Below are 8,751 nucleotides of genomic sequence, written 5' to 3' on the forward strand. Positions count from 1 at the left end.
CATCAAAAAATCGAAAAGCTATAGGCACTCGTTTCATCAGCGATAATGCACGCGTTTGTACCAAGTAATGACATTTTCAACTTCTTACAAACTGCAGCTTATTTTCTCTCTTATTGAAATATCTGTCTATAATTCTCTTTGATAAAGCAGCCCATTAGGGTGTGCCTAGGCACACCCGGCACACCCCGTAGCTACGCCTATGGTTGCCAACACACTACAGCAAAACTCCCATGTTTCACGTACGAAAACACCAACACGAAAATTTTCCTACTATTACATTTACGTTTCTATTAATGTTTTATTTTGTCCATACCCAAATGGATTATCCGGTACATTAATGCACCGTTACCTTATATTTAATGCAACAATACATTATTTCTAAAAAAAAAACTACTTCTGTTTCTGTACATACCATGTTAAGTGATGCACAGTAAATCACTGAGTACACATTTTGAGAGGTTTTTGTTTATTATTTTTCGAGAAATTAATGTTTGTCCCACAATTATAGCTCATTAGTCAAAGAAAAATGCTAGAGATGACCCAAATTCCACATTTCATGTAAATATATCTAATGTAAACGGAAAAATATGTAATAAACCTCAATATATGTAAAAATATCTAACGTGAAATTCACATATGGTTCCTAAAATCGTAATTCGCCGATACCTGTAGTTTTTACTTAGCTACATGCAAAGGACAAAATAAGTAATGTCATAAAATTTCGGACCCTAAATATAACACCCGCTTTAGACGAAAACATTTATTTTAAGGGGATGAGGGACAATTTCGCAACAGTTGTGCATTTATTTCAATATAGTCCGAGTGGGTAGTGCCACTGAGGAAAACAAGCTGGTGTTCAATAGAGTATGAATTTCTCCACATGTTGCAAGTGAAAGTTTTTTTGTTGTTTTTTTTAAAGTTGATTATTAAGCTAGATACGATGTTTGAAAAATATGATGAATAAGAATTTTCAGAAACCCATGTATTCCTTATGGGGAACCAACTTCAACTTAAAGTTACGGCTAATGAAATGGAAGTTTCGACTTTTCCGCCTGTCAATTACTGCTTCAGTCTGTCCTTTTTCCGTTGATATATTTTTCTGTGCCATCGGAAGTTTGATATTCCCAAGATAACAAATAAAATAATACTTCCATAAGAGCAATGTATTTCTCCTTGCCTCCTACGGCCATCCTGGCAGTGTTGCCAAACCTGATACACATAAAAGAGCTAATTTTCACCGTAAACGGGGTAAAAACTTTCAAGGAGCTAAATTTACGAATCTGGATAAAGTGCCTCCTGGGGTAATTTTAGGTGTCAAATGAGTGCGGGTGTGGGTGAGGGGGCGCCGAGGTGGAGGGAAGAACGGAAAGCTGCGCGGGGACTTCTCGTCCCAAGGTTTTATCCTTGTGGTCGATCTATAACTAAATGGGACCACTGTATTATTTTTCTAGATCATATATTATGTGGCATAAAGTTGCTTTTGTTAACAAAACAAACTTTATCTTCGTCGGTCAATTTGACACCTCTTTCCTTATAAATTATCCCCGCAAAATATCTATGCACTGTACATATTAGTATTTTCCACAATGATCCTCCATCGTTGCCTTGTAATCAAAGGGTCCCGGGTTCGATTCCCGGTGGAGACACTTAGTGGTTCGGATTCGGTCTAGTCCCGATTAGCCTTACTGTGCATAAAGTGGAATTAAAACACCAAGTCAAACCAAACCAAACCACACTGATCCTCACAGTAGTGTCATCTATGAAAAGTGAAAAGTCTCGACAGCAGATGATGGCATTATTTGCAGATGCACGTGGTCCAAGAAGCCGTAAAACAATGTTCATACTTCTTGTGTGAACATTGAAACATGAGCAGGGAACTTTTTTTTTTCCATCGAGTCATTTTGTCTTTTGCCAGGAAATAAATTCCATCCTCTTCCGGGATGCAATTCTCTTCATCACGATTTGGCTCAGAGTTAGTATCATGTTCTGACTCAGCTGATTGATATTCTACATCATGATTTGAGTATATTAAAACATCTAATTTATTCTTTCTCATTTCTATGTTTTTTTAAAGTTATTGTTTTATTTTAAGAAGTTTATGGAAACTATAAAATTGCAATGTGCTAAATTACAATGGAAAATTCGTAATCTGATAACGTACATGGCAATAGTTTTGAGTACAGTGTGATTAGATATGTTTCACCGTGAGAGAAGCATTGAAATTTCTACAATGCTGAAGAATATTCTTACTGAATGAACAAAATTATTTGTAAAGCAAAAACTAAATTTTACAGGGTGATCAGTTTGGGTATGGATAAATTAAAATGGATGTAAATTTTTTTTTGGTCAAATGTAATTGCATGAAATATTGTACAAAAGACTGAAAGGTGGGAGTTTTTATTTTTATACACTACTAACAGTTTGGTACAATTTTCAGTTTTCTACATGCTACCTCTATTTGTGCAAGGTACATAAAACTTAATATTAAACCACGGCTAAATATATATCTTCAGGGTAGAGTTCTTTTTGAAAACGAAACCAGACAGGAGGCCTTCCAATGGAGACGTTTAAACGATTATATTATTTCGACAAGAATACATGGATTTATATATTTACATAATGAGATACGTATTGCTCTTGTTCTTATTTACATTCAATTTGTATGCTCTTAGTATGTCTTTTTTCTTTCTTATTTGTATAATCTTTAGTATATGCTTCCTTCTATACTTCTTTCTGGACTTTCTTCTTGGTGGGAAATCTTGATCATTCTTATTAGCATTCCACTATGAAAGACATTGTTTTCGTAGAACTTAAATGCTTTCATCCAGTGGCGGCAATGAGGGGGCCGAGGGGGCAGTTGGTCCCCACTTTATGTCACTTTTGCTACCGCACTATGCTAAACCTTATCTACAAAGGAAAATATACTGTCTTTGACTCCCCCCCCACCAGTTTTGCCATCTTGCTCCCCAGGTTTTCGAACCCAATCGCCACCACTGCGTTTATCCATATTTTTTAATGGAAAAACAATCCAAAGGTAACACGTATAGGCTTAAACATGCTCTCCATTTAACTTTTCACGAAACAGCGTTTACCCTGTGAAACTTTTTGGGACTCCAGCACAGGTCACATGTAACAAATCTTTTGGAAATTAAACAAATACAATTTCCACGGAAACTCCTTCCCTACCTGCGTTCCACTCGAAGCCATCGCCCCTATTTTGCTAATGAACTCGTTCAGTTCGCGCATGCGCACCTGAGTCGAAGGTCGCGAATAAGACAGACTGGATGTAGGGATGTGAATACATGTGCAGTCAAGTATTACCTAAGAGTGATATGCTGAAGGACTGATAGGCATGATAATTACATAACTGCTAAATTTTACCAAAGTTATAATAACGTAGATGTACTACTATGACACAGAAATAAATTGAAATTGAAACCATGGAGCACAAAAAATTACAATTTTATAATTCAATGCGCAACTTACGAATAATGAAATATTAACTTTGACGGGAAATGCTCTTTTAGAATTATGTCTCCCGCAATGAGTATTTAACATATTTTGCAGTCAGTTTTTCAAGTTTTTGAACTCTAATATCATTCTCATCTTCAACGATTGGAATCAAGAAGTTCTGTCTGACTATCCAGCAGGTGAGTTCTGGAGAATATTTCCAGCTTTCGAGAACTTTCGTAACTCTAATCTTCAGGGAGTGAAATGAAAGGGCTTTTCTCCTTCTATCTCATAGCAAAGTTGACACGTCGGGCGCCATCTTGAGTTAATCAATATGCTCAAATTTGACAGAATGGTATCAATGGGAGCTGAAATGCAAATACAGTACCATAAAGTATCACCCACGGACATGGCATTTAACACTTACTACTACTTTAACAGTTATAGATACTCTAGAATAAAGTAAGTGTAAAAGTTATATTTGGTTACTTTTAAAATAACGTTAACAGTAACTGAGTAATATTTCAAAGAGAGTAACTTTAGATGAGGTTCTATTTGATCAAACTAAATGCAATTTTGGCTTAGTTACTTTCATTGAAGATAGTAACTTTTCATAGACTGCTAAATATGACGCGATCCAAATATACCGGAACGCCATCTTTTGTCACTAATGTCAGCTGCATGTTCCCTTGCTGACATTAGCACAGTGGCATGTCCAAGGGAGGGTTGATGGGGGTATTAACCCCAGCCCCCTATGACCCAGCATTCCTAAAAAAAATAACATCAAATGCAGGAAAAGATGGCAAAATGAGGATTGACTACTAAAAAATTTATACCTAACCCCCTCCTTTCGAAAATCCTGAGCACGCCACTGCATCAGCAGATCTCATTTCAGTGACAGCACTGAAACAAAGAGGTTAAGATTAAACGTAATCCTTTCTACGTTAGATCAAACATTCAGCCGTCAGATTATCCACAGAGTGGGGGAAAATTATCAATTCATGCTGTTTGTGGAAGCGTCCATTCACACGACGAGTTCCCCCTGAAGGGGTTTTGAGACGCCAAGTTCATGATATCGCTTTCTGCCCGCGCGGACGGATATCAAAACGCAGAATCTGCTACCGGCCCGTCGGCTGTTTGCAGAAAGGATTCAAGTTCCAATCTGATAACTCTCAGATTAACACCGGACAAAGTTTGAATGCGGTCTGCTGCATTGGCAAGAAGGCCTCTGAACTGAAAGTTAGGTGAGTTTCAATTAGCCTCGTCTAGTTTCGCTGCACTTTTTGACACAAGATGTAGTGCAGGTGTATCCAAGTAGACGGATTCAAGTTCAAGTTCAGAAGATTCAACAAATGCCTGTCTGCTGCTTTAAACTTTCCTTTGGTTAGTTAGCACCCGCCAACATACACCACAAATTACACCGCTCCAGAAGGTGTATGTTCACGTGGTGCGTGCTAGCTAAACAAATGAACTCTTAAAGCAGCAGACAGGCATTTCTTGAGTCTTCTGAACTTGACCGCAGGCACAGCTATCCGTCTACTTGGTTCAACGTAATTTCCTTTCACTTGCCTGACACCGGGATACACCCGCACTACACCTAGTGTTGATTGATTGAGTTGGTTTTAAGTCCACTTTATGCACATTTTAAGGCTAATCGGGACTGGACATACAGTTTAAAGTTGGATCCGAACCGCTATGTGCCTTTACCGGGTATCGAACCAGGACCCCCTTAACTACAAGGCGCCGATGCTACAACTGTTGGCATTGAGGATTCACGAGGTGAATCTGTCTTTTGGAGCTTTCAGGCAAAAAAGCAGAAACGGACATGAGTTGAGAATGTTTCACCAATGGCATTTCGAATTTATTATGAAAATTCACGTTCCTCTGGAAGAAAAATATAGCTGCTAGCATATGTAAATATCGATATTTGGATTTTTCATTTACAATTTGTGAACAAATCTGACGTGATGGGGGAAAAATGGATTGCATATTCGTAATTAGCATGCTCGAATTATATTAAATCACCTCTCATTTCCAAAACAGCTCTGAACAAGTTTCACTTTGTAGAGCAGTGTAATTTCTCGATTTAAATATTTCAACATTATTTTTCAAATAGGTACTCCTTTCTTTAGAATTTGATTTCAGTGATTTTGGATATGTTTAAGAGTGTCAAAACAATCCACGAAGTCAGGAAAAAGCAGATTAGTTGCTTGATTGGCAGCACCAGTGCCCTATAAACCGCGAAATATTCCACTATTTTCACTGAAATGATACTTAAACCACAGACAAACATATATAAGCAGATCTTCATCTAAGGCAGGCAAACCGGTGCACTGACCTCCTGCTGAGAATCCCCATTCGCAAGAAGTTTTGTAATAGTCCGCTAAGAGGCGCTGAGAGGCACTACTCGCAATCTTGCTTCCACTTATTCTAACAAACACAACAAGAGATGGCACTGCTAAATTTCAACAGCTGTCAACCCTAACTTCACCGAAACCTTATATATATCTTTATCTGTGCTTATACTTGTTAGTCTGCACATGATTATAGAATTGTAAACGATATCATTCTTCCAAATATGTGCTTATTTAAAACATTTTACACATAAAATGTTATTGAATTTGAAATATGTGTTCATGTTTTAACTTAAGGCAGAGGATCAACCACGATTTTTTGTCTGGGGGGACAAGAACCAGGATAAACGTACCAATAATAATAATAATAATAATTAATAGTATTATTATTGTTGTTATTATTATTGTCATTATTATTATTATTATTAGTAGTAGTAGTACTAGTAGTAGCAGTAGGGGTCCCAAAGACGTTATTATTCTTGTAAATTACGCAAAAGAAATGTAGAAGTCGGTGCTAAAGCATTTGTGTTCGAATAAACTATTTAAATTATTTGTTCAACACGTTCAAGTTCACATTAATAATGGAAAACAAGTACACAAACTATTTTTAAAAAACAGAAAATGCTTGATAAATGCATTCCGAATATATTCTATATTTTTTTACATTAACGTGTATAATATTCATGCACGTTATATGTTTCACACAGTTACGTAAAATAAAAAATACATATGCAACGTGCCAACACTAAATTGTGTACATATTCAAAGTTTCTTCAATACATATATACACAACATATACTATTTAAATGAATTACACAATCAATTCATCCACCTCATAATAAACCAAAAGCCAAAATTACTAAAATTGTCTCTGAAATGTGCACGCTCCCTTTCAACAAAACAATTGTTTATGCATTTAAGACAAAATCAATTAAGAGAAATCTTACTACTCTCTGGTAATTTACAATGTACTACAGAAAACAACCATATATTGCGAGTGAAGCGAGCAAGAAATATTTTAGATCCAATTTTTTTTGCTGACTGAAATGAATATTAATTTAATAGGGCGCAAGTAATTTAACGGGGCGCCATGGCATTCTCTCTTTTCCAACTTTTCTCATTTGCATCGTTCGGCACCCAGGGCCGACTTCCGCCGTCCACTAGCTACAGCTCTGAACTTGATAAGAGTAAGAAAATCAGGTATTGCGAGCGAAGTGAGCAAGAAAATTTTCCAAAAGGAATTTTTATTATACCTACATAAAATTTGAAATTTGGGGCAGTAAATGCCCCCTACATGTACCCTTGGCTGTCAATGTTTTCTCCCCCCTAAAACTCATATCCGTCGAAGGTTGGAGGAGGCAATGCCCCCCCTGCCCCCTGTGGTTGCGCCACTGACTTAAGGCAAGCAACGTAACCACGTTAACTGAGCGTTGCAAATATTAGATAGGCCTGACTCGGGCGCCGTGAAAAAACTTGAAACACTAAGGGCGCCTTGAAACGAACTCGTTTGGAAACCCCTGCCGTATATAAACAGTAATTTTTATTTGACGAGGGCCTCGGGCGAGTGCTCCAGTTGCCCCTCCCTAGGACCGGATCAGCATGAAATGCAGATAATTGAGATGTGAGTACATGAAAACTGGATGAGAATTCTTCTAGTAGTTGTGGTGAGATGAGACATATCTTCATGAATCCCAGACAAGGATCAGCATCGACATGGTTTGACGTCGCGTCTCAACCAAATGCGCATTGCGGTTCGTAACCCTGTCATAATCCTTCCATGGGCAACATTATGCGAGAGACTCTGGGGGGTAATAAACGTGTTACCATGCTTTAATCAATAGGACAGTGCCAGCACCCGGAGCTAAATCATTCAGAGACGCCGCCAGCTGTAAATCCTAAGTTAACGCTTTTAGTAATCTCGCTCCTATCCGAATGTGGCGCCCTCTTACGAAATGAGTCGAAGGCGTGACTTGGAACATAACTCGCGACGTCGTGAGTTCATAATGCTTGTTTTGTAGTCTTTCGATCCTGTGAATTTCCTCATCTGGTTATATTCTCTGTGTGAGGAAAATGGGTTTGCACCGAGGATATTGACAGCCGCTGCTTGCTTTTATAAGATTTACTGCCATGTTTTCCTATACGCTCGTTTTTCCAAGTAAAATCCCCCGGTTCTCTATTATCGATTACTACGTCAAAGTTTCTACACCATGGAAAAACATCGAGGGAAAACAATGTGCTTCTTTGTACAGTCAACGGCAAAGATACTGGTAGGCAAATTGTCCACCGCTATTTTAATTAATTTACTCTACATCCTGTGTTGTTTTAAGGAATGAAACTATGTTGTTTCGAAGCAGGCATTGTTCTCTGCTTATTGACGTCTTCATTTCAATTCATTGTCATCACAATGTGTAATACAGACCGAATTAAAATGGTGGTGGATAATTTTCCTACTGTTTCTTTCGTCGTTGGGTGTAGACTTACCTCAATTAGTACTCTGGCAGTTTGTTTCTTTATACAGCATATTTGCAGAAGATACAATTCAATAGACAAGTCAATATACGCTGTATGAAACACAACGTATTACTAAGTTCGTCGACCCTGTACAGTGGGATCCATGAGTATTACCGTGCAAATTGTCCATGACTATTTTCATTAATTTTTCTCTTACCTCCTATAAGTTTTTAAGCGATGGCACATGCTGGTGCAGAAGTTGTCAACAGCCTATTTTGAGTTTTCTTTTAATTGTTGAAGCTCTTATTGGGTCAAATAAAGTGCACGAACACGGTGATGGATAATTTGCACGGTAATACTCATGGATGTACAGGGTGCTTCATAAGCTCCATCTAGTTCGCTGCACTTTTTGACACTAGATGTCAGGCTGGTGCAAGGAAATGTTCAACCAAGTAGACGAATAGCGGTGTTCAAGTTTAGAAGACTCAGCAAGTGC

This window comes from Lepisma saccharinum, chromosome 18, assembly GCF_977018435.1.
Source record: "Lepisma saccharinum chromosome 18, izLepSacc3.1, whole genome shotgun sequence".
In the NCBI taxonomy this organism is placed as follows: domain Eukaryota; kingdom Metazoa; phylum Arthropoda; class Insecta; order Zygentoma; family Lepismatidae; genus Lepisma; species Lepisma saccharinum.